This window comes from Cupressus sempervirens, chromosome 6 (genome assembly GCF_028749045.1).
Source record: "Cupressus sempervirens isolate cs-2001-9-10 chromosome 6, ASM2874904v1, whole genome shotgun sequence".
NCBI lineage: Eukaryota > Viridiplantae > Streptophyta > Pinopsida > Cupressales > Cupressaceae > Cupressus > Cupressus sempervirens.
The window spans coordinates 707,790,921-707,817,257 of record NC_143123.1 but is presented as its reverse complement, the minus strand read 5'-3'; the positions used below and the strand labels follow the sequence as shown (position 1 = coordinate 707,817,257).

The following is a 26,337-nucleotide window of genomic DNA, read 5'->3' as shown; positions in this document are numbered from 1 at the left end:
CTCACTTTTCTCACCAGCATAACTTGCAAACTCTACATATTGCAAATTTATGTTGATGTTGGTAGATCTCTTCTATAAAAAAATATTTTAATGTCATTCAGTAATGATTTCTTTATTTTTTAGTATTTTTTTTAACAACCCTATCCTAATGTTATGATATTAAACAACATTTGATCCTTCTCTCATATGTAATCTCTACAAAATAATATTATACCTATCCCTATAATACCAAAGGAATCCTTAACATACGTTTTTTTCAATCACCTCTATTATGTAATACATAGATTACATATAAGAAATTAGGTAATTTCATCCAAAAAACTAGACATAGAATAAATGTATTGAAAACCAATATCTTTACTTACACCCATAATATATCCACCAAGTTGATAGACATTATTGTTAGATATCCATGTATAAATGCTAGGAATTATTGTCTTTTTTAGTAACTAATTAAAAAAATAATTTTGAGATTTGTTAGATAAACATGGGCTGAAAAAATGGTCCAACTTCATATGGAACAACACGTTAGGAAAACTTTGACCACTTCTCTCATTCCTTAGAACTAAGATTTTTTCAAATAGTAAGGTCAACTCATATACACAAACTAATAACCTCAAAATTTATTAGTTAGATTTCATGAATTCAACCCAAAATTCAATAAAATAATAGAGGAATGTACAACACAAATTTTATTGTTCCGAATACAAATACAAATATAAATGAAAACTATTTTTTTAATTTTATTGGTCTGAATACAAATATAAATGAAGACTAATTTTTTTGCAATATTCTTCCACTGTGCAATATCATAGATTATTATTGGATGCATGCCTTAGAAATAATCCACTTTTATAGTTGTAGTATATCTACACCTCATTCTAAATCTCTTGTTTGTTAGAGTTCTAGAATTCAAACTAATAACCTTATACACACAAATTGATAACTTCAAACTGACCGCATGAATGTGTTGAGGCATTTTTTTTGTATATGCTTCCAAAATATGCTTAATTGTCAACCAAAGTATTTCTTAAGGTAAATCCAACAATAATCCCCTTTATTTATATTTTGACAGGTGTCTATACACTATTTCAAAATGGCCCATTTATGAGAGCTACATAGTGAACATGCCTTATGTCATTGTGAATATCCTAACGTAACTAAGGAAAGGCCCTGAAAATACATGAGGCAATCTAGCAGTAAGGAAAAGCTTTCCACCTACAAGAGACATTTTGTGATAAATGGGAATGCCCACTTTTATTTAATGTCATCAAATGCTTTCAAAGTTCTGAGCAAGAACAATTCAAAATCTAAAAGTTAACGGTAACTGAGGGGCGCTAATGAATGAATGTTAGGAAAAAGAAATGGGGTAAAGCCAAAATTCCATTACAAAAATGGAGCATATGAGATCGTAGGCCAAGAGTGGGCTATGCCACCCAAACATCAACATTTTGAGTGTGCTCGTTAAAAAATCTCATTCTAATTATTATTTAATAATGTTTCTTTCAAAGTTTTACAATATAAAATAATGACATCAATTCTATTCAAAGATTAAAATACTCAAATGTAGACTTTGACCAATGAATCAATGTTAATTCAATATTATTATTTCTTCAAAATATTTAAATTTTTTAATAAATTAACAATTATCAAAATCCTTACATCCAAAATTGAAATTGTTCCCTTATACATCCTATGACACAAATGGTAGTTTTTAAATTTATTTTTTAACACAGGCATTGTTTCTATCTATTATTACCTTGGGGTTCCATGGGGGGCTTGGGCTCTATATTTAAGGAGCTGGAGGTCCCATGATAATATAATGGGGGCGCTAAATCTTAATTTGGAATCTTTTCCTATTAACTAAGAGCCCCTACTTTTTAGTTGAGCGGATGCAAAAGGGGGGACTGGAAATAGCCCCTACTGTTTAGGGAAGAATTCTGCCACTTGGCAAGAACCTACCCTTCACATTACCTCCAAATTAAAATCATTCTGCCAAAAATTCTAAAAACAACAATTTATATTTAAAATATTTGCTTCAATTTAAGAGCTAATTTTTTTAAGCAGATTTATATGTAATGCCCATGAGACCGCTCATCTTCAAATGTTCCTAAAAAAGCTCAGTGGCACCCGCTCTATTTTTAAGCAAGCGAGTGCCCATAAGACCCCAGCCTTACTTTTTCTTTAATACTGGACTGTTAATTGACGCTAACATTTTAAAATGCTTTTCTTTAATTTATGATGCCAAATTTCAGATCTGGGTTGAGCTGTGTCAACGAAATGTTATACGAGAGATGATTATCAACGAAATGTTTCAACAGCGGTATATTGACTACATTGATTTGAATTACAGAGCATGCTCTTTGATTGTTTTAAGTTCAAAACCTCATCGGTGCAGGAGCTGTTTCAGCGATGGAATATCACAGAGAAATAAATGGGTTTCGCTGAATCAGAGGGAAAGCTAATCCGAAATTTCATGACAATTCCACTGTTTTATCCCTGAGATGAGTTTTATATCTGCTGGAAACCCATTTTTTCAAAATTATGTTATGAACATGTATGCGAAGTATGGAAATTTGATGGATGCTCAAAAACTTTTCGACCGTATGGCAATATTCTTCCACTGTGCAATATCATAGATTATTATTGGATGCATGCCTTAAAGATCATTACTTTTATAATTGTAGTATATCCGTACTCCGTTCTAAATCTCTTATTTGTTAGATTTATCGAATTCAAACTAATAGCCTTATACACACAAACAAGCAACTTCAAGCTGAATGCTTTGAGGCATTTTCTCAAACAGTTCATCTGCCCAGTATATGGTTCCAAAATACGCTCAACTGTCAACCAAAGTATTTCTGAAGGTAAATCCAACAATAATCCCCCTTATTTATATTTTGATGGGTGTCCCATACACTGTTCCATAGCGAACATAGCGAAAATGTCTTATGTCACTATGAATATCCTAACCTAAATAAGGAAAGGCATTGCTTCTATCTATTATTACACGTGTTTTTTAATCCTGGGCTTTTAATTGACGCTAACATTCTAAAATGCTTTTCTTTAATTTATGATGCAAAATTTCAGATCTGGGTTGAGCTGAGTGTCAATGAAATGCCATACGAGAGATGATTATTCACGAAATGTTTCAACAGTGGTATATTGACTACATTGAATTGAATTACAGAGCATACTCTTTAATTGTTTTAAGTTCAAAGCCTCATCGGTACAGGAGGTGTTTCAGCGATGGAATATCACAAACAAATAAACGGGTTTGATTGAATCAGAGTGAAAGCTAATCGGAAATTTCATGGCGTATCCATTGTTTTATCCTTGAGAAGAGTATGGAACCCATTTTTCCAAAATTATGTTATGCGAAGTATGGAAATCTGACGGATGCTCAAAAACTTTTCAACCGTATGACTGAACGAAACATCTTTTCATGAAATTTGATTGTTTTAGCATACAGAAAATATGGGTTTCCGAAGAGGCATTACATTTTTTTCCACCAAAATAAACAAAGTGGTGTGGAAGCCGATCAATTCACCTTCGTTAGGATTCTGCCAGCATGCACAAAAAGAGCTACTTACGAACAGGGCATTATCATCCATTATAGAATAATTGAACGGGATTGCTGTCTAATGTTGTAATTGCAAGTGCCCTAATAGACGTGTATGCAAAATGTGGAAGCATGCAGAAAGCATACGAACTGTTTGACAAAATATCTAAACCAGATGCAATCTCATGGAATTCGATGATTGCGGGTTATGCTCAAAACGGTATTCATGACCAGGCTCGAAGAGCAGGACCTGTTAAGCTTATTTTAACTGGCAGTTGTTCAAAAATTTTAGAAACAAATTGTGAAGCTAATGGTCCAGTGCTCAATAAAATTATTGATAATAAAATTCAAACAGGAGGAAAATAATAGGGAAATCAATTTGTAGTGTCAAGTCTGATTCAGGGCCCTTTTCATTCCCAGCTTATAAGCAGGAGCTGGAAAAGGAAAAGATTTTAATTTATCCTTTTCAGCTAAATCTTTAAATGGGAACAACAGGCTCCTTGAGCAGAATTTTTCATTAAACAACTGCATAACGACATGGAATAAGGCTTTTCAAAGAACTGGCTCAACCAAATGTAATTTTGTGGAATGCAATAATAGCAGGATTCGCATGCAATGGTGTTTTTGAGGAAGATATGAAGCATTTTTTAAGAAATGCCTCAAACGAACGTGGTTTTATGGAATGCAATCATTGCCGGACATGCGCAAAATGGGCTTGTCGAAAAGGCTACAGAGATCTTTAAGAAAATGCAATTAGCAAGGGTAAAGCCAGACTCGGTGACCATTGTCGGTGTCCTCCCAGCACGCGCAAAAACTGGAGCTTTGCGATAGGGTAAGGAGTTCCACCAAAGATTAATGAAAAGTGGGTTTTCTTCAGCTGTGGCGGTTGTAAATTTCTTGATAAACATGTATGCTAAATGTGGAAGCATAGATAAAGCTCGCGATTTATTTGATAGAATTCATCAACCAAATGTGGTCTCATGGATAGCACTGATTGCAGGGTATACAATGCAGGGCTATGGCAAAGATGCTCTGGAAGTCTTTTAAGCAATGAAGAACTCTCAAATCCAACCTAAACACGTAACCTTTGTTTGTATTTTATTTACGTGCTATCATGCAGGTCTTGTTGATGAACGTTGTAAATACTTCAATTGCATGAATGATTTTCACAGCATAATAACTACAATGGATCAATATGTACTTGTGGCTGACGACCTTGGCCACATTGGCTATCTTGAGCTTTCTCATCAAAGTGCCGTTGAAACCTGATGTGGGTGTGTGGATATCTTTGCTTGAGGTGTGTAGGTCACATAAGATTACAGAGTTGGAGAATTTGGAGCAGAACAATTTTTTGAACTGGATACTGAACATACTTCATCTTATGTTTTCCTTTCAGACATCTATGCCGGAGAAGGCAAGTGGGTTGATCTTCAAAAGATGAGAAAATTTTACACAGATAGAGGAATTAAAAAGATCCCAGTTGCAGTTGGGTCGAAGTTCATAAAACAGTACATGGGTTTTTTTTGTGTTGGAGACAGATCACACCCATAAACAGTTGAGATCTGTAAATTATTGGAAGACTGACCTTGGAGATGAAGGAGTAAGTCTCAATAGAGCAGATAAAATAAATAAATAAATTTATCTAGACAGCAATACAAAATAGACAAAACACAACACAAAGAAGTTATAGTGGTTCGACAAATTTCTCTATATCCACTCTCTAAGGCAGGGAATATCTTTATTAACTCTTAACTGATATAACACAATCCAGGACATGTGGATAGTCATTTATAGAAACATATTCAACCATCAAATTAGGAGAAAAGAGAAGGTGAAGGGTCATGTGACCATTGAACTTCACATACTCAACAATCTCAACAATCTCCCACTCGAAGTTCAACTAACACAGCAATGAAAAGTAGCTTTCCCTGCATTTTCATTTAATATTATGTTACAATCAGGCCCACAGAAGATTTTTAAGCTTCACCAAGCTCTGTTCAAGCACACTGCGAATTAACCTTCCCTAAATTATATCTGACTGAATAAAATCTACCATCCAAACATCTTCTCTTACAACTTTTATGACCTCAAACTAACCCATAAGTCCACAACCAGGAATACCTCTTTGTGTAGATTCAAAATACATTCCTTCATTCAATTATACAACATGTCTTTGTGGCTTTTCAAGAAACACTTCTATAAAAAAAAATATCATCCTTGACATCAAGGACCTTTGAGATCCCACCACTGGTATTATCGTGCTGGAGTACCATGGTTCTTGACATCCGTGGCTCTTTTCAGAGGACCCCGGTCATCCACTTGTTGACCACACGATGTCAAAACAGACAATTGTTTCCTCTTTCTTTCAGATTCCTGAGAGCTGTGATCAAACTCCGCTCCAACCTGTCTATCAAAAACTCTGGAATCTTTTTCTCTTGAAAAAGAGGCATGTTGCCTCCCAAGTATTCTACTATTTTTACCTTTACCACAGAGTTTCTCAAGATGAGCATTGTGACTCAGACATATCTCCAACACTTGGATATATTAAGTTCACATTGTTGGCACTGCACAGATATTCCTTCGCACTCTCTTCTTTTTCATTTTTAACGAGCTCTTCATTATTCGGTTAGAACACAATGCCATTTTGCTGCTCTGTTCTAAACAATCTGCTTCATCTATTTCTATGGGTGTAATTTCAGATTCAACAATATTAGCTCCTTATTAGACATTTTTCTTTTTAAATTTCGTGTATGCAGAATTGCAATTTTGATTCTCAAAATCATAATATTTAACATATACTTCTCAATCTCTTACCTTACGTTTCTTTTTTTTCTTTTTTTTAACTCCTTTTAAACATTTGTTAATGTGGATACCTTAGGAACTTGTGCCAGTTGCAAATAGCTCTCATTTTATCGAGTCTCTACCAAATATAAAGTATCAGTCAATGGGCTCTTGCTCTATTGGTGAAGTTGAATGACTCACAAAGAGCCCACCACGGATCTAGTCTTGCTGAATGCAAGGCTCGAAGACATCATGAGGATTGAGGTTGGGATCGTGCCCAGGGCGAATTTGGTAACGTGGATGCTCCCTAGTCCTTGGCTCTTAGCCGAAAAGGTTTTACGCACACGTGGGCCCGTATTGGTTACCTAAAATTTGTTTGTGGATGACCTCCATCAATATATATATATATATATATATATATATATATATATATATATATAAAGTATCTATTTTACTTCCTTTGCAATTACTAATGACCCTTTTGTCACCTTCCATTACATATATATATATATATATATATAAAGTATCTATTTTACTTCCTTTGCAATTACTAATGACCCTTTTGTCACCTTCCATTACTAGACTCCAAACTTGAGAGAATAATTCCCAACTAAAATTGAATTAATTTTAAGTTGAGGGACATACTTAACATCTCGTAGCAGCCAACTAAACTATTTTCATTGGCTAGTTTTAACAAAACATCTCATTTACCAACAATATTCAGAAATTCAAATTCATCATCTGCAAGAAATACCCTACCAAAGTTGCCACTTCAAAAGGTTTGAAGCACTCCCTATGTGGGGTAATATGAAATGAGGCCCCTGTGTCAAGCATCTAAATATTTGCTACAAATCTTGTTGTAGTCAAACTAAGAGCATCGTTATAATCTATATTTGCTTGGTTTTAACCAAGCTCTGGTATCAATTGTAAGTTTTAATCGAGCAGATAAAAGAAATAAACTTATCTAAGACAGGGATTAAAAATAGACAAAATACAACATAGTAAGTTATAGTGGTTTGACAAATTTGTCTACGTCCACTCTCAAAGTAGAGATCATCTTTATTAATACTTAAATGATACAACACAATCCATGGCATGTAGATAGTCATTTATAGAAACATATATAACCATCTAAGAGGAAGAAGACAAAAAGTAAATGGTCATGTGAACGTTAGGCTTAACATACCCAAAAGAAGGCAAGACAATATCTTCCTAATTCAAGACATGTACCAAATAATGTGGTGGAGGAAGAGATGGAATTACATATGTGGCAACATAGCGAGAAATTGACAATTGCAATTGGGTTGTTAAACACCTTCCCAGGTACTGTCATTAGAGTTGTGAAGAACCTTCGAGTGTGTATTGATTGTGACAATGTAACCAAGTTTATCTTCAAGCTTGTTGTAAGAGAAATTGGTTTAAAAGATGCCAACCGATTTCATCATTTGAATCATGAAGAATGTTCTTGTGGAGATTATTGGCGATGCTAATTAAAGAAAGTTTATGAAATCGAATGCTTAGATGCATCATTGCCTATATATAAATGGACCATTTGTTGGGTAGAAGTCATGACATTGAATTGTTCTTAGGAAGCCTGTATAGCTTTGGAATAATTTCTAGATTGGGCACGAGAATGGGAATTGTCAAAAGGTGGGAAATGCTTGAAGCAATTGGATATCATCAAAGCTGATATGAAATGTGAGAGAGACATACTGACAATCAATCCAGTTCTTGGGGACTATGCCCATTGCATATGTTCACGGTTCTTTTTAACAACTTTGTATGTTGTGTAATCTCCTTTTGCAGATAGATTTTATTGTTTTGGTTTTTCTTATCAAACTTTCTAGCAAGGTACCTCGCTAATCTTCAATGAAACTAAGTTAGGTGAGGAAACTCAGTGTTGCCCTCATGGTTTTTGTGTTATTTATAGTGGGAGATTTCTAATGTCATCTCACTTGCCATTGGTTTTAAAAAAATTTATAAAGTTTTTTCAATGTAAAAAATATAAACCATATTTTATCAATGGGTATGTTTATGGAAGAGAAACCTCTGATGTTTATGGAAGAGACACCTCTCTATATACTTGCACTTAAAATATATAGATCAATCTATATTTGATTATAGAAAATATTTTTTTATACCTTCAAATTTTCTACATAGTATCAGAGCCGCTATGATATGAGGGCTAGAATAATAATAGAGAAATCAATTTAAACTCTTGAAATTTGAATAATTAATATCAAAGTAGAAGTCTATGAAAGCTCGAAATAGATATATGTACAGTGAGAAATTTTAACAATTGAAATCAAAAGAAAAGCTTATGAGGAACTTTGCTATCAAAGATTTAAGTTGATTGAATTTGTAGGAACTTAGAGAATCTAGGTGACACAAGCTAGAAATAGTGTATGTCACAAAGAATATTGAGTACCCTCACATCTTGAAATCCATCCTCATTGCATACATGTCCAAAAACATGTATCAGCAAAAGGTTCAAAGAATACCTCACCACAATTCTCTTTTTTCGAGGACTACCACACTTCATCCTCCCAAAATCTAGGAAGATTATGAAATTTACTTTGGTGTGATAAAGCATTTCATTTTGTGTACTTCACTAATACAATATCTCAATATGAGACCATAAAAAAAAAATTACAATTTTCTCTTGAAATAAATCATTTATTAGCAATTATGTACACCAAACTACTTTCCCTCTACAACCCCCGACCAAATTGAATAGATGGATGCCAATTACTTCTCATGCCTTCTAAACAACTAAGAGAACTTTTAGATAGCATCTTCAATAAATTTGAGGAATTAACTTATTTTCATTCTTCTCAAAAAAGAGTGTGTTACTTTTACAAGATTCCAATTATTTCACAATATTTTACATTATTCTCCTAGATTCCAATAATTTTACAATATCGTACAACATTCAAAAACTACGAACCAATTATTCTTCATTTTCTTGTCGACTTGCAGTGCATTATTCTACATAGAGTGAAATTTTGAAATTTTCTATCCTTAAAAAGTATTCAAATGTTACTTCCCACCAACATAATCAGAATGGACATTTGAAATCTTCTCCTTCAACAAAACAAATATCATCCTTTACCTCTTTTTTATTTATTTATTTTACATTTTCCCTCTCCTTCCATGTGGTCGCCTTCATGAAAATTCATTGTCTTATTAACTTATGAAAGACCAAATTGACTTCCTTTATTCAAAACAATAATAGTACAACAATTAAGAAACTCAATTTCCTCATTTCTAAAAGGAAAAACATATCACTATTCCAGTCTCCAACCCAAAAGTCATTGAAAGCCCCTACATTTACCTCTACTTAGGTTTCTCAAATTCAATTTTTGTCAAAGTTATCTATTATTTTAATAGTTTTCTCTAGAATTTTATTCTTCTCAAGAAAACTAATAAAATTTGATTTTACCTCACCTTCTGGTGCAACCTTTGTCCCACCACAAATCTTAATAGAGAAGGGAACAACTATTATGATCCTTCATCCTCAATGATAGTGAAGCTATCTTCTATAGAGAGGAGAACAACTATCATTGAATAAAAGATGGAATTGAGAATATTGTGAGAGTCCATCGAGTGAATTGTTTTCTCCTATTACCATAAGACAAATGAAGAGAATTGTAAATGCTAGAAAAAATTTCTTTGTGTACTAAATTATATACCTCAAAAAGAGGCAACCCAACATTAACCTCTCACCTCTTCTTGTCAAGGATAGCCTATATAAGAGTAGGTGAAAAGACACTAGCATCTTGAATGACATCTCTAATCTAAATCAAGCTTTCTAGAATAGACTAATAAGTGTTGTTATAAACACATGTCACTACTATTCTAGATTGACTGATTTAATTTTTGAATCTCTTCATTGGTTCGTCTAAATAGATCATCAGGGGAATAGGTTGATAGATCCCATGATGTTTAATAATATATGTCTAGCAATCTATGTCTAGGTAATATTTGTACCTAAATTTTTTAATTTAATGTCAAGCATTAAGATGAAGTTTATAGATATCATTTCTAAAATTCAAAGACATTTAAACTAGATTTACATGAAGTTTATGACATATAATATCTACACTCATATACATGCATGCATATATGTATGTATATACATAATTTATACACATCTACACACACGCACAATATACATATAATTTGATATAAACATATATGTACATATATATGCTCATATACACAAATACACATAGATACATATTATATATATGCATCTGACACGTATATACACATATATGCACACACACAAACATACATAAACACACAACTATGTGTGTGTATTAAAAAATGAACATTTTAATAAAGAAAGGAAAATATCTAGAAATTGGCATGCAAAAACCAACTAGGTAGCTCTTTCATTTAGAAGCCTCATTGTTGAAAATTATAATGGGGTTTCCTTGAGCCCACTAGTATATGTAGAGGTTTCAATCAAAACCCCCATGGTTAAGGCTTTGATCGAAACCTCCTTGAAACACTTCAATCTAATACATAATTTGATGTGGAGATTGTATAGGAAAACACACAAACAAACAAGGAGATTGCTTCCAAAGAAATTACAAACTACATCATACAATGTAGCTACAAAATAAATTGGAAAAAAATGAAGTTTTTTCTTAAAAAACTTACAATGTTGGTAATTGAAAAATCAATAAAAGAAAATGTTAGATTTGCAACAAATTTGAGGCATCATATCTCTCAAAAGCAAATTGCCTTGCCTAGTATCTAACCTCAAAACTTCTAAATGGAAAAATTGTCATGAGTGCACTTGAAGATTGAAGATACTTGCTTTGATACTATGTTGGGTTATCAATTCTACTACATCTCTTGAACATTTGATTATGCTTTTGTTTTATCCTCAAGGCGAATCAAAGAATGTGATTCAAAATGTTGCTATGAACACTAAACACAATCTAAACAAGAAACATGTTAAATAATTGTCAACTCCACTCTTAGAACCACAACTAGCAAAAATAACTTTCATGAGGGAGAATAACATTTTTCTAAAGAGATGATATATTCAAGGTGATTATTGATGTGCAACAGCTATGCTTTTATTGGCTACAATGAGAAAGGAAACTAATGAGATACAAGGTCAAGCTCAATTACTAGCCAAATGATGACACAAAAAGTAAAATAGAAGTAAATAAAATAATATTAAATCTTAATTCACACCTAGAAGCATGATAATGTGATGCTTAAGTGAAGCATTGAGAAAACTACATTTAGTCCAACAACTCGGAAAGTGCAACTTGAAGAAATACTGTTATACAATATGAATCCCAACTACTAGACCATATTTGATACCCATGTACAACACACTTGAAAAGTAATTTAAAATAAATAAATAAAGCCCACCTGAAAAAAAGAAACTCCTCCCAATGTCTAATAAGCACAATGATCATCGATAAGTACGCGTAAGCACCTCTCATACTGTTCTACGTTTCCATCAAATTTGCCTTCCAATATCTGAACAACTTGTGCCATGGTTGGCCTCGTATTCTCGTCCTCTTGAATGCACAAAATGCACACCACAATTGCTCTTCTCACCTCTTCAACATCTGCATTGTCTGCAATCCTCTCATCCACAATACCGATGGTGTTTCCCTCGACAATTTGAGTTGCTGCCCAGGTGGGAAAGTAGTGCTGAGATTTCGGCACACTCAGATCATTATTTCTCCGGCCTGAGATTATTTCGAGCAGGGTCATGCCAAAGCTGTATACGTCCACCTTCACTGTTATTGGCACTCCGGTCAGCCACTCGGGAGCCAAATATCCTATCGTTCCTCTTGTTGTCGTGAGCACTTTGCTGAAAGCTCTGCCAACAAGCTTTGCTAGTCCAAAATCAGCCACTTTGGGGGAGAAATCTGCGTCTAAAAGAATATTTTCTGGCTTGACATCGCAATGGATGATGCGATCTCTGCATTCTTCATGGAGATAAAGTAACCCTCTTGCAGTGCCCATAGCGATTCGAAATCTGGTTTTCCAGTCTAAAACCTTGTCTTCTTCTTCTATAGATTTACGGGACAAGAAAGAGTTGAGAGATCCGTTGTGCATGTACTCATAAACAAGCATTCTGTGAGACCCCTCCACGCAGAAACCCATGAGCCTCACCAAATTCACATGATGGATGTTTCCAACGGTGCTGATTTCTGCACGGAATTGCTTTTCCCCTTGTGCAAAATCCTCGAACTTTTTCACGGCTACACGTGTATTCTCTGACAAAGTTCCTTTGAAGACACAGCCAAATGCTCCCTTTCCCAACTTATATCTGAATTTGTTGGTAGCAATTTTGAGGTCTTTGTAGGTGAATATACTGAGTGAGGTTGGTGTGCCGTCGCCCTCTACTTTCTCAAGCTGTCTTCTACGCCTTCGCTGGATAAAAATCCATGCACCGATTAACAGAGTACCCAAAACAGCAATGCCCAGAGGAATTGAAATGGAGAGCACAAGCACCATACTTCTTTTTCCTCCTCCTCTCTTGGCTGACAACTGTGACGCATCAGCAGCAGCCAAGCCAATGAAGAATGGCTGGTCTTCAAAAGAATTAGAATTAGAATGGACGCTTAGCAGATCGCCAAACCACAACTTACAAACTGCAGGATTGGAATCAGTGAAAGCAAAGGCTGTGCAGGAGCAATTGTTGAGACAAGCAGTTTTGCATCCTTGTAGACTCAACGACTCCTGAATATATTGAATATTTTCTTTATCAGATATGGACTTGTCGGTGACTTGGAGGAAACCATCGGTGGAGGAGCAATTTAATGGATTATCTCGAGCACAGCCGCTTAACCACCAGTCCTGAGAACTCCAGGAAGTGGCGTTCCTTGGGTGGAAGCCATCCATACATCTGCATAACTGAACATTTTCTTGCTTGAAGCAGACTCCATAAGCCCCGCAAACTCCGTATACGCCGCATGTTGATTGGGGTATATTCCAAGCCATGTACCAGCCGTCAGTAATCCAATAGTAACTTGAATACTCACCGTTCGGTTTGAGAACTTCCCTCACAAGCTTCGGATCACCAGCATTGGGTATCCACGAGACTTCGTAGTACATTCTTGTGGGAGAAAAGATTCTGAATTCATCGGTGTAGGAAGTAGCTAAATTAGCAACCAGAATTTTCGTATATTCTATGTTGCTAAAGTAGCTACCAGTCCATTCTCCCGTGCTGTAATATGAAACACCATTTTCGTACTGTAGTAAATATTCTGTCTTTCCCGGGGCTGGATTCATCTGGAGAATGAATTTCCCAGGCGCTGGATCCACTGAGCTCTTCCAAGAGATCCCTTTCATGCCTTTCCAAAGCTTCATAGTAGGCATAAAATGATCTGTGGGATATGCAAAACTCTCCCACACAATCTCAGAAGTGTTTTGCGCTCCCAGAAGAACAAAGTTGCCAGTGTCGAGTATGGAAGCCATGGATGCCTTGGCTTGCTGAGTATCATTACTCGACCAAATTACTTCTCCTTCCAAATCAGAGACACTGAGATAACCACATTCAGACAGAGAGAAAACGCCGGGCATGTTTTTGATGGGAGTTTCTCTGTTAGCCACCCAAATGATGGTCTTCTCAGAGATTTGGGCATACCAGATGCCAACGTACCAGTTGTTGGTTCCGTTGGGATTAAAGAATCCCAATTCAAAAGTACCATTCTTTGAAATGATGGTCTGGTTTTCCCTTAGAGAAGAGCCGAGAGAGATTGTGTCTCTACCTGCAACTAATAAATCGCAGTTGCACAAGATAAGAAGGAAAATGAAGCGTTCCAAACATTTCAGTGCTAGGCGATTCTTCAGGCACCGTTCCATTTTTCTTTCGGGTGTGTGTTCTCTGTCTAAAATTCATATGACGACAAACCCATGTTAATAGCTTCGAAAACAGGATCCCTTTGAAATGGTGAATAGATTACGGGCCATAGAATTATAATTTGACGTGTTGTAAAAGATACGAAACAGGATCCCCTTCAAATGGTCAATAGATTACGGGCTATAGAATTATAATTTGGCGTGTTATAAACGATATCATAAAATATCTTCTATTTATCAGCTTTTAATATTTTTCATAAAATTTGGGACCTCGTAGCAGTTTTTATTATTTTAATTATTTTCTTAAAATTAGTTGAGGTGAGGGACCAAGGTAATAAATAGAATGTCAGCAACTCACGCAATAATAGCAATGATCTTGACAATAAAAATTAATTATTATGGGTTAAGTAGTACATAGTTTTATAATTCAAATTTATACATGTTTTATCATTTAGAATTTAATTTAAATTATGTTTAAGTTATATATATATATATATATATATATATATATATATATATATATTGGATTGGTAAACGGTCAAAGTCTAGATTAATTATTATTTATTTGAATTAATTATTATTATATGTTAAGCGAAGGTAGATTCGAACCCAAGACCTCCCACATGAGAGGCTCGCAAGTTACCGTTGTGTTGTAGGCTTTTGCCTATTAATTTATATTCTTATATGTATATCGTGCATCATTTTTTAAGTCATATTTATACATATTTAATATGATTTAGAATTTTATTTAAATTATGTTTTAATTAATTTGTATTCTTATATAGTACTTATATATATGTAATGATAAGTAATAATCTTAATATCTTAAAAAGATAGATAATACATAATTTTATAAGTTGTCTTTATACATATTTCATATTTAGATCTTATTAATGTTATGTTTTAATTAATATATATTCTTATAAATCGATGCTTGTATAAGATATTTTCACGAGTCATTGTGATTTCACTATTAGGATTTAACTATGTAATCCCTAAGTCAAAGCCATTGACCTATTTTTCATGAGTAGTGGGTCACACAAACCTATCTCTCATAAGAATAAATGGAGTACTTAGCAGTCAATGCACTCAGATGATGCTAACAGAGATGAAGCATCAATTCTTCTTGGAAGGTCACCCATCCCAATACTACTTCAACTCAAGCACAATTAGCTATAGAGTTTCCTCCCTTATTATACCAATTTTACTTGCGAACCCATTTGTAAAACTTTGAACCAATTTTGTGCCTTGTGAACCATTCATTACAAAACCCCTTAATCTCATCAATCGATAAGTAGGAGATATTTTCCACAAGTCAAGTTTTGATATTGCTATTAGGATTTACCTAAAGTAATTAATGAGCCAAACTTATTGACCCATGTTTCATGAGTACTAGTTCACAAGAACCCCATGTCTCATGAAAATGAATGGAACACTTAACACTCATTGCATCTCAGTGATGGTCACAAAGGTGAGGCACTGGGACTTCTTGGGAGGTCAACTATCCCAGTAATATGAAATCTCAAGCAAAGCCATTTATATGAATTCTCTCGGCTCAATGAATTAGAGCTGAATTTAAATTCTTCTAGAATATAATAGATCTCAAAATTATCTTTGCCATTTTTACTATAAGAGCCCTTATGTTTCAAATAAAGTAAATGTTTTAATTGGACATATCAAAAAATTATGTTGTGAAATATTCAATCATAATACAAATGTTAGTAATATGTTTATAAAAATAAGTTATATCATAACTCTAACATTTGATCAATTATAAATATGTTCACTAGCCTTATAGATGCATCAATCATGGTGTCAATAGGAGGGTTTTTCATACTAAAAAATATTTGTGGTACAAACAAATTTGTTAGTTTGTGGTGACAGATCAGGGAAGTACTATACATTCTCTATATTGGGTGAAAGCATAAACCTGTGTCACCCTTTGTGATATCTTCGAGTGTTCTGGCCGGAACACTTCGGTCGGAAGAGTTTCGGCCGAAACAATTTCGGCCAAACATACGTGGCAGTTTGGCGCCTATGTGGCGCGTACCGTTTCGGTCGAAACGGTTTCGGTCGGAATGATTTCGGTCGAAACACATATCCGCAATAAAACCGTCGTAAACCTCTTGCGGCTATCATTTTCACTGTTGCGGTTTCGAGGTTTTTGGAGAGTAGGTCAAGTGTTTCGGCTGTAATTGGTTAGTCGCTTTTTTCTCCCCACTTTTTAATAATTTTTTAACATGTTTTTTGATTAATAGATGTTAATTGTACTTAAAGGAGTTGTTTTTTATCTTATTTTGTGAGTGAAATATTTAAAAATGTTTATTTTTTAATATGTTTAAATTATTTTAATTATTTTAGATTGTTTTAGAATGGTATTTAAATTAATTTGTTAGCAAAAATGTAGTTAAACATGAGACAAAAACGTAGAAAAATATTAGTTAAAAGTGTAGAAAAACATTAGGGAAAAATATAGAAAAACATTAGGTAAAAATGTCAAAAAAATTAGTGAAAAAATATAGAAAAACATGTGGTAAAAATATAGAAAAATATTAGTAAAAAATGTAGCAAACCTTTAGGGGACATTGTTTAGTTTCTAACATAACCTGATGGATCTAGAGGTGAAACAATAATCTCTTATGGTGAAATTAGTTTTGACATTAAATACACCTTCTAACATAACCTATACCACATTCTAACCATAACATAGGCCCTCTACTAACCGAATGAACCAGACTTAGATATTGATGATGTTCATTTTAACAACTAGTTATTGTTAAGTAATAACGAGTCTTACATTACCAAATATAACCTGATGGATCTAGAGGTGAAACAACAATCTCTTATGGTGAAATTAATTTTGACATTAAATACACCTTCTAACATAACCCATACCACATTCTAACCATAACATAGGCCCTCTACTAACCGAATGAACTAGACTTAGATATTGATGATGTTCATTTTAACAACTAGTTATTGTTAGGTAATAACGAGTCTTACATTACCAAACAACATATTAAGATCAATTAAATGATATGTTTTTAGGTACGTTATCCATGCATCTATGTCTTAAGGGGACAGAGGAGTCGTAATAGGTCATACTATTTTTTATAGGTTCTAATAAGTCTTAATATGTATTATTAGGATAGAATAGGTCTTATTAGGTAATGATGATTCTTAAATTACCAAATGACACATAACGACCTCTTATGATACATTTCTAGGTATTTTTATCCATATATATGTTAAGGGTGCCTAGGGACTCCTACTAGGTCATTACGTCTGTTATAGGTTCTAATAGGTATTCATATGTTTACTAGCACATAATAGGTATTGTCAAGTAATAATGAGTCTTACATTACCAAACAACACATTAAGATCACTTATGTTGTGTTTTTCAGTACGTTATCCATACATGTGTGTCTTAAGGGGACATAGGAGTCATAATAGGTCATAATATTTTTTATAGGTTCTAATAAGTCTTAATATGTATTATTAGGATATAATAGGTCTTATTAGGTAATGATGATTCTTACATTACCAAATGACACATAACGACCTCTTATGATACATTTCTAGGTATTTTTATCTATATATATGTTAAGGGGACCTAGGGACTCCTACTAGGTCATTACGTCTGTTATAGGTCCTAATAGGTATTCATATGTTTACTAGCACATAATAGACTAACCTTACTATCAACCTTAATAAAACTATATCCCATTTACTTTATTAACATTCTTAACTCTAATTCAAACTACTGAATTAAGTCACGAGTTCTAAATTGTAAACTAACATTTGCTAACTAAACTCATTTACTTATCTAGTAACAAAATTTTCTATCCCTATGTCCTAACTCTCATCTACACTCACCATAATCATCAAAGAATTTACAACAAAATATATAATTTAGTCAAGAATTATTATTTTTTATTGCATGTATACATGTGTACACTTAGTTATCATTTAATCAAGAAATTTTATTTTATTTTTATCGCATATACACATGTACATGTACGAATATTTATTTTTCACATTTGCATGAGCACGTTACAATGTACATTCGATATGGTCTCTAAGATAATTTTTTTTAAAATACATATGTATGTTACATGATTGAATTTAGCACCATACATTTAATGTTGTGTATTTATATGTACGTGTGTTTCAAATTAAATTTAAGTTTTAATTATTTTAATTTAAATACACCTGTATGTTTATATTTGTATATATATGCATGTGCAGATCTCTAGTTATTTATCACTCTTGTAGCTTCACATTCATAGATCCTCATATTTATTTTCATATATACATTATGGCATCCAATTTTGGGGATCGTGCTCCTGCATCCTCAGGGGATGCCAATGTTCGTGGTGGGGGTTAGAGTGTTGAGTCTGGTACAGCATGTAGATCGACTTCTTCCACACATGATAGACAACAGTTATTTAGAGATACAATTGCAAGATTGTCTCATGCTATGCAGGTTTTGGATACCTCACTTTCCTCTTCTACCACCCTCCCTAATAGGGAGAAGGTCACAACGATGCGAGAGGAGTTATTTCGTATGATTCAGACAGTTGAATCATACAACCCTTTTGATGACATGAGCATTGAGACATTTTATTCTTCTTTATCTCATAGTGTCACTGGCACTGTGAAGTACTCACAGATTGACACTGAGGTTTCCACCGGCATGGTAAAATCCATGTTTCCATCTTATTCAGATCGTCGCAAAGTTAGAGGCTACTCTACGACGAAGTGTACTGATCCACTCGTTGCACCATTGATGTATCCTCGTTGGTTGGCCACTCATCATAGATGGCCATAGAAGGATGAGTTCCCTCTATATTTCTGCAAACAATTGTTTGCAGAATTTCATTTACACTATGATGTTGATTATGCAGATTATCCAGGGCATGTTGGGCAGAGTTAGGGGAGACTTTCTGACAAATTTAGACCCGTGGACACTCCTGCACCCGTTAACAAACGGGCAATGGTGGGTCCAAACCTTTTGGTTATGCCGAGAGCTCTACAAATGGCTACTGTAGGTCAGAGTGTTCCTGATGCACAATTAGGACACAAATTTTTTCAAGCATCGCCACCGTCGCCACACAGTTACACGAGATTTCTTCTGATTGATATGTTAGATATATGCTATGATCTTGAGGTACCGCTCCCACAGCTGCATCATCTAGCACACCTGTTGATGATGATTATGGAGTTGCAAACATACCTTCTCCTGTAGACATTTTTGCAATCTTAGAGGTGGATGCATTGCATTGTTTGTCATCATGTTTAGCATCTGATCTTTTAGATACATATCGAGCATTATCTACACTCTCAGGGATTCCACTTCACGACATGAGCTCTTAAATTGGTCATATTTTGTCACGTACAGTAGTCCCAGAGGATTCACAGAGGTAGGAGGACATTCCTGCACCTTCTACTGCTCCTGTTGCTACACAGGCCCAAGTTACAACACTAGCCCCAACTACTCAGGACCCTACAGCACCCCCCTCTACTCAAGATCTCAGTGCTAGATAGCCTGGTCTATTTACCTCCATTCTTACAGATCAGGGCCGCACTATTGACTTGGATGCTAATACTGTTTTTTCATTACATGATTCAGATATCAGTCAGATCAGCAGAGCATTACATATGTCTACGGTAAATATCTCTATATGTTTAGATTTATTTTTATTATAGTAAATAATATGTCTATATGTTTAAATTTTTGTATATGTGTGTGTGTTTGTGTATACATGTTATAGGGTTTGAGCGATAGTATGTTACGTTTTGCTGATCTACAAACACCGACAGATCCTACACGTCGTGAGTCCCAGGTATGTTACAATTTAAATATATATATATATATATATATATATATATTTTTATATACATGTAGATCTTTATATAATTTATCTGTACACATAATTAAATGGTTCAAGTTATCGTTTCACACAGGGTTTAGATGCAGCTGATAGACCCTTTTGGGGACAAAGCCCAGGATCAGGAGGGGGGATGTAGCTAATTAGATCATATGTGGCCTTTTATTTTATTATACACATGTTATGTCTAGATACATATTTATATGGACACTTTGATGTTTTATATGTTATTTCCATATACGTACATTTTATACCCAGACACTTGATGTCTTATATGTTATTTTCAGATACATAGTTTATATGGACACTTTGATGTTTTATATGTTATTTCTAGATACGTGTTTATATCATGGACACTAAATGATGTTTTATATGTTATTTCCAGATACATGTTTATATGGAGATTTTGATGTTTTATATATATTATTTCCAGACATTTGATACATGATCTATTTTTATACATTTGATATGGTTATATTCTCTAGATATATGTACATGTATGTTATTGATCTTTTAACATTTGTACACGTCTATCTTATTGATCTTTTGATGTCTTAATCTTTTATGTAACTTATAATTTGTATGTGTTATGCACATGTTTCTATATGTTATTCAAATTAATGCCTTATATTCATGTTTTCAATATTCTAAGTGTAATTAACTATGTAACATTTAATTAATAAAAGTTAATATACATATGTATATGTTTTCAATATTCATGTTCATACATACATGTTACTACTTTTAATGCCTTAATTTAAGTTTAATTAGCTATACTTAATGTCTTAATAACTTAATTGGACTGATCAAATTAAAAAGATTTATGGTTTATAAGAATAGACAAAGGAAACACCTAAGAATAATAACTACTACTTAGATAGTTCATCCTTTGAAGACAAGATTAAGAAATTGGAACTATGTGAAATATGTAAGAAAAAAAATATATTCATTGAAAAATAGGTTGATTAAGGATATTTAATGTTAATTCATAATGATATTTTTGATCGACTAATTTTATGGTATTAGGTGCATAACCCCCATACTGCTCAAACTAATCATATTTTGGATGATGAGAAGAGATCAAGCCTTGTATTATCCCATAAAAAAAAGATTTGTAAAACTCAATCAGCTATAATTAATTATAATTAAATTTATAATTAACTATAATTGACAAAGGAAATTATATTTAATCTATAATTAACTATAATTAACTATATTTAATATAATTATATTTAATGTCTTAATAATTAACTCTATTTAATGACATGTCTTAATTAACTATATTTAATCTAACTATAATTAACTATAATATTTAATGACATACATTCTTAATTAACTATAATTAACAACATTTAATTATTAAAATATAACATATGTAATATGTAACATCTAGTTCATATAACATGTTACAATAATGAGTATGACCTAACATATAATGAGTATGACCTAAAGAATGCATGTTACAATATTTAATGAGTAAAAGTTAATACATGCAAGAACATAATGATTATATACAAACATAAAGAATGTATCATATAAGAACATATAAAGATTATATGTACATATAAAGATCCAATGTACAAAAATTTATAAAACAAATATCCTGTCAATATTAAATATGAAAGTATAAGAGTTATACAGGCATAGCTCAACTAGAGCTCCACAATAAGTACATAGGTAAACTAGAGCTCCACAAACAATTTATTGTTAGGATCCTCTCTAGTTTTTATTATCTCTAGAAGTTTTTCATGTTCTTCAATAGGCAATTTCCACTTTTGATTTTCACGACGTCCTTTTCTTTGTATTGCTTCAAATTGTAATTTGGTTGCTATAACATGGTTACTGAGTGTAAAACCTTTTCTCCAGGCTTGTATTCAATAAATTCAATACCACTATCAATTACCCTTGTTTGTTGATAATATGTTCTTTCAATAACAACTGATCCAATTGGATATGACTATTGATAAGCATCTATAGTTCCTTCTAGCAACTTGTGTTTTTCTTTTGTGCATCTTAAAATATAATAGTCCACATTTTTCGCATTATCTAGTAAGGCTTGAACTGCAAAAATATCTCCTGCATGTATATAAAAATATAGATAAATATAAATTAATTTTAAAACAAATATACATGTATATTAATTTATATATGTATATATGCACACAAACCTGCCATAACTAAATCAGAAATGGGCTCATAATCAGTTGAATATACAAGATCATGAATGTCAATGTCAATGTCAACATCTTCAAAAGGAGGCTTTCTAACTATCTCCTTCAAATCCCAATGTGAAACATATCCATTCCCAATATTTTCACATGCACTCACTAGATTTTCCTTAATGCAATCATCACAAAAACATGTTTTCTCTCTTACTTTAATTACTGGAGGTTTATGGTTTCCTGTAGTCATCACTTGATGTAAACTTCTAATACCAGGAATCGATTGACAATTGTAAGGATTAGATCGATCTATATCTGTTACAAATATAAAAAATAATTGTCATATTTCAAAATAAATATTTAATTAAAAACTCAACTTGATTTCAAAAATACATTGAAAATATATATAACTTAGTTCACCTTTCACTCCCAAAAGTAACGCTTATTGTATTTAGTATCTCGAGTAGCAAAATGAACTTTGCACCATTCAACAATTTGATTTGCGCTCTCTATCCTATTCCCTGTATATACATACAATATGCATGTATATATAAAATTTAAAATATATGCTACTAGAGTATTAAACATGCACATTTAAAAAATGCATATATTTACCTGCAATTTCATGTTGTCGAAGTGTACATTTTATACATGCTCCTGCTCCATCATGCTCCCCTTTTCTGTGTCCACTTTCAAAGAAATTCCATAAAAACCTAACATTGGTTCTAGCATGTTGCATTGCTAACCAATTAAATGCTTTTGTAGATTTGAATTGTCTTGTGAACATGAAACATGATAAGTATCTACAATTATCCATGTACATATATCAAATAGAAATAGACATGTCCAAATAAATATAAGTTAAAATAAAGTTAAATAAATGTGTAACTATTTTGTGTGTACTAACCTGCACATCCATCATACCAAATCCAATGCTCTGAAACATTTATTCCACGATTTCTGAGATCTTCAGAGAACATTGCAAAACAATGAGCCACATAACTCTTGTCATGAACTCTATCATCACTAATCTAGAAATGAACCTCTTTGATGATGATGCGTTCATTTTCATCCAATCTTTCTATCTGATCCACCTCAAATTGTGCATGTCTATAGGTCACTTGCACAAATATTGCAACTTGTTCAGAATGATAATATTGGCCTTGGAGCTCTGTATGAGGTGCAAATGTATAATTCTCAGAAAAATCTACAACTGAAAGTATGCAACCAGGTGGAAAACAATTTTTGGAATCACGAAACTATTTAGCTTGCCATCGTGCACCATAACAATGTTGGATATGTGGATATATCAATGGACGGAACTTGCTCATGAACTCATCATAATGCAATTCACTCTCCTTCAATACAATTTTTATGGATTCATCTCCTCTATTATTTTGGTATGTCTCATATTCATATCTCATCCATGAAACTAGTGTGGATTCATTAATATTCTCAACTTGCATAATTTCAAAAAATTTGTGTAAATCTCCATAATCTTCACACTGATTTTTGATGCATTGCACTTTGAATTCATCTGAAGCTTCTAATTTATCACATAATATGGACCTCACAAATTGTGTTGTACTGCTAGGGATGACCAAATTAGGATCAAGTACTGCCATAACTTTTTTAAATGATTGCAAGTGTAGACCAAATTCAACATGATTTCTACAACAACAAGTTTCACGCATCTTATTTATGCGTACAAAAGAAGGACGTAAACTCTCAAACATTCTCTGACATATTTTGACATTTGAAAATTCTTGTTTGAATGCTTCAAATAATTCACTTTGAGTCATATCTATGAAATGTTTTGGATGTTCAATTTTGGCCCCTGTTTCTTGATGTTTAATTTGTATAGTATCACGCCTATTGGAAGAAACATGAGAATGTGTGGTCCAAAATTCAATAACTTGTCTTTTTACTTCTTTAGAAATCCTATCTTTTTGGGGAACTCTACAAATATTCACCCAATTATTCTCAATGTTATCATCTAACATATTTCTCCTCTTGATGTATCTTTGGATAGTTCTTCTAGATATATGTAGTACATCAGAAATTGCACGTACCTGTTTTCTATGTGTCAATTTTCTACTAGATATAGTAGTCATCAGTGCTCTGCGTGCATTCCTCAAATCACCTCCTCAAGTTGTGTTGTCAATTTTGTTATAAGCATTTTGCAAATTTTCAACTATTGTTTTATTAATATTATGCGCATGACTTTTCCTGTTATCAACACCCAACAACTCTAAAACAAGTCTCATATCTTTTCTCCTAAATAACTTGACAAATAATTGTGTCTGTCCAAATATACTTTTATCCTTGAAATATTCATCCCACATGTTCTGACAATGTTTTCTGATAGTGTTATCATTTATCATATCTTTAGCTGGAATTTGGTTAAAAAGTAATTCTTCATCCAAATCCATCAAATTTTTTATGCTTTCTAATTTGTCTCTATCAATAGAACTGCCAATTTCTTTCTCTTCATTACTTTCATTTTCTTCATGAATCTCATCCTGTTCAGGAATTTCAGCAGGTTGGTTTTGATTATGTTTTGTATGACCTTTCATTTTGTCATCTCTTTTTCTATGATATTTCCTTGATCTTTTCCTTTTATTACCCATTGAATATTTCAATCTATAAAAACAAAAATAAATAAATTTAGATTTCACTAAATATCAGCTAATGGTTCAATATATAATACATAAAAATAAAAATAAGTAGACGAGAAAAAAAGCACCTTCAAAATATTCAATCCTTTGCAATATTGATTAAATCCACAGAAAAGTTGTTGAAAATCGCTTCAAAATTAATTGTCTTTCGAAAATCCTCTTCCAATTTTCGCTGTCCTGTATATTTAATTTTTTTTTAAAGAAAAAACTAAATTTTTTTAATATCAAACAGTGACATTAACCGCTGGCGGTTTAATGTGCCGACAGGTGTTTCGGTCGGAACTGTTCCGGCCGAAACTGTTACAGCCAAAACTGTTCTGGCCGAAACTGTTACATTTGGAACTGTTCTAGCTAAAACACCTTATGTGGTAGCCAAACAAGCAAAAATCAAAACTTTTGTAAACATCTCACTTTGAAGGCCAATTTGACCTACTAAATTGAAGTTTTTTTTAAAACTAAAAATATATTTTTGTAGTTCTCGAAGTCACAATTATGATCATATATATTTTTTTTAGTTTTGATTATGAATAATATGTTATAATTTGAAAATATTACAAGTAGGTATCGTAAGATTCAGGAAGATGTCTATTCAAAAATAAGAAAAAAATAGTAAATCATGTTAAAAAATTAAATTTTTTTTATGTTGCACTAGAGGAGAGAGTCTTCTTCAAGAATATGTAATTTTTTTAAAAAAATATGTAGATTTGATGGAAAAAGTTTGATGGGAGAAAAAACTATCAATTTCTGATAACTTTGACTTTGACCAGTTATAACTTCAAAAATATTAGCCGAATTTCAATTTTTCTTTTTCAGTGCACTAGGTATACATGTTAACTCTAACATATTCCAAAATCAAACCAAAATATGAATATTTGCATATATTTGTTTGACGGGAAAAAAACTCTATATTTTTAGTATTTTTTAAAAATAAAAAAATACACTTTAAAAATTCAAAAATAAATAAAATTTTCACTCAATTAAAAAAGAAAATATTAATTTACATAAACTTCATCCAATTTTACACATTTCATTAGTTTACATCATCTTCAAATTGTAAGCACAAATGCCACTTTTATTTCGTTAAAGTTGAAGACTTTAAATTCTGATATCACTTCTCCTTTATAAAAGGTGACACAGGTTTGTGCTTTTACCCTATTATATTAGCTATTTTTCCATGTGCTAACATGTTGTAATTATTCTAACCCTAATTTTATTGTTGGAAGTGTTATTGGGAAGTGAGATACTAAGAGGGGGGTAGGGGGTGGCCAAGGGATGGGAGGGGCAAGGTGAACCAAGATCTATAAAAAATTTAACTTCTTCAACAAATCAAATGCATTTACCATTAACTCATCTCATAGCTAGATCATAAACTATACAACCACAAATTGTTATGTTGAAATAGATCTAAGTATGTTTCC

At 32.8% G+C, this 26,337-nt stretch overlaps 2 pseudogenes; one reads left to right on the top strand and one right to left on the bottom strand.

Moving 5' to 3' along the window:
- Positions 1-2,504: 2,504 nt before the first annotated feature.
- On the top strand, positions 2,505-7,833 carry LOC149554241 (pentatricopeptide repeat-containing protein At4g30700-like; annotated as a pseudogene).
- Positions 7,834-11,514: 3,681 nt separating this feature from the next.
- Positions 11,515-14,037, bottom strand: LOC149554240 (G-type lectin S-receptor-like serine/threonine-protein kinase At2g19130 pseudogene; annotated as a pseudogene).
- Positions 14,038-26,337: the final 12,300 nt, after the last annotated feature.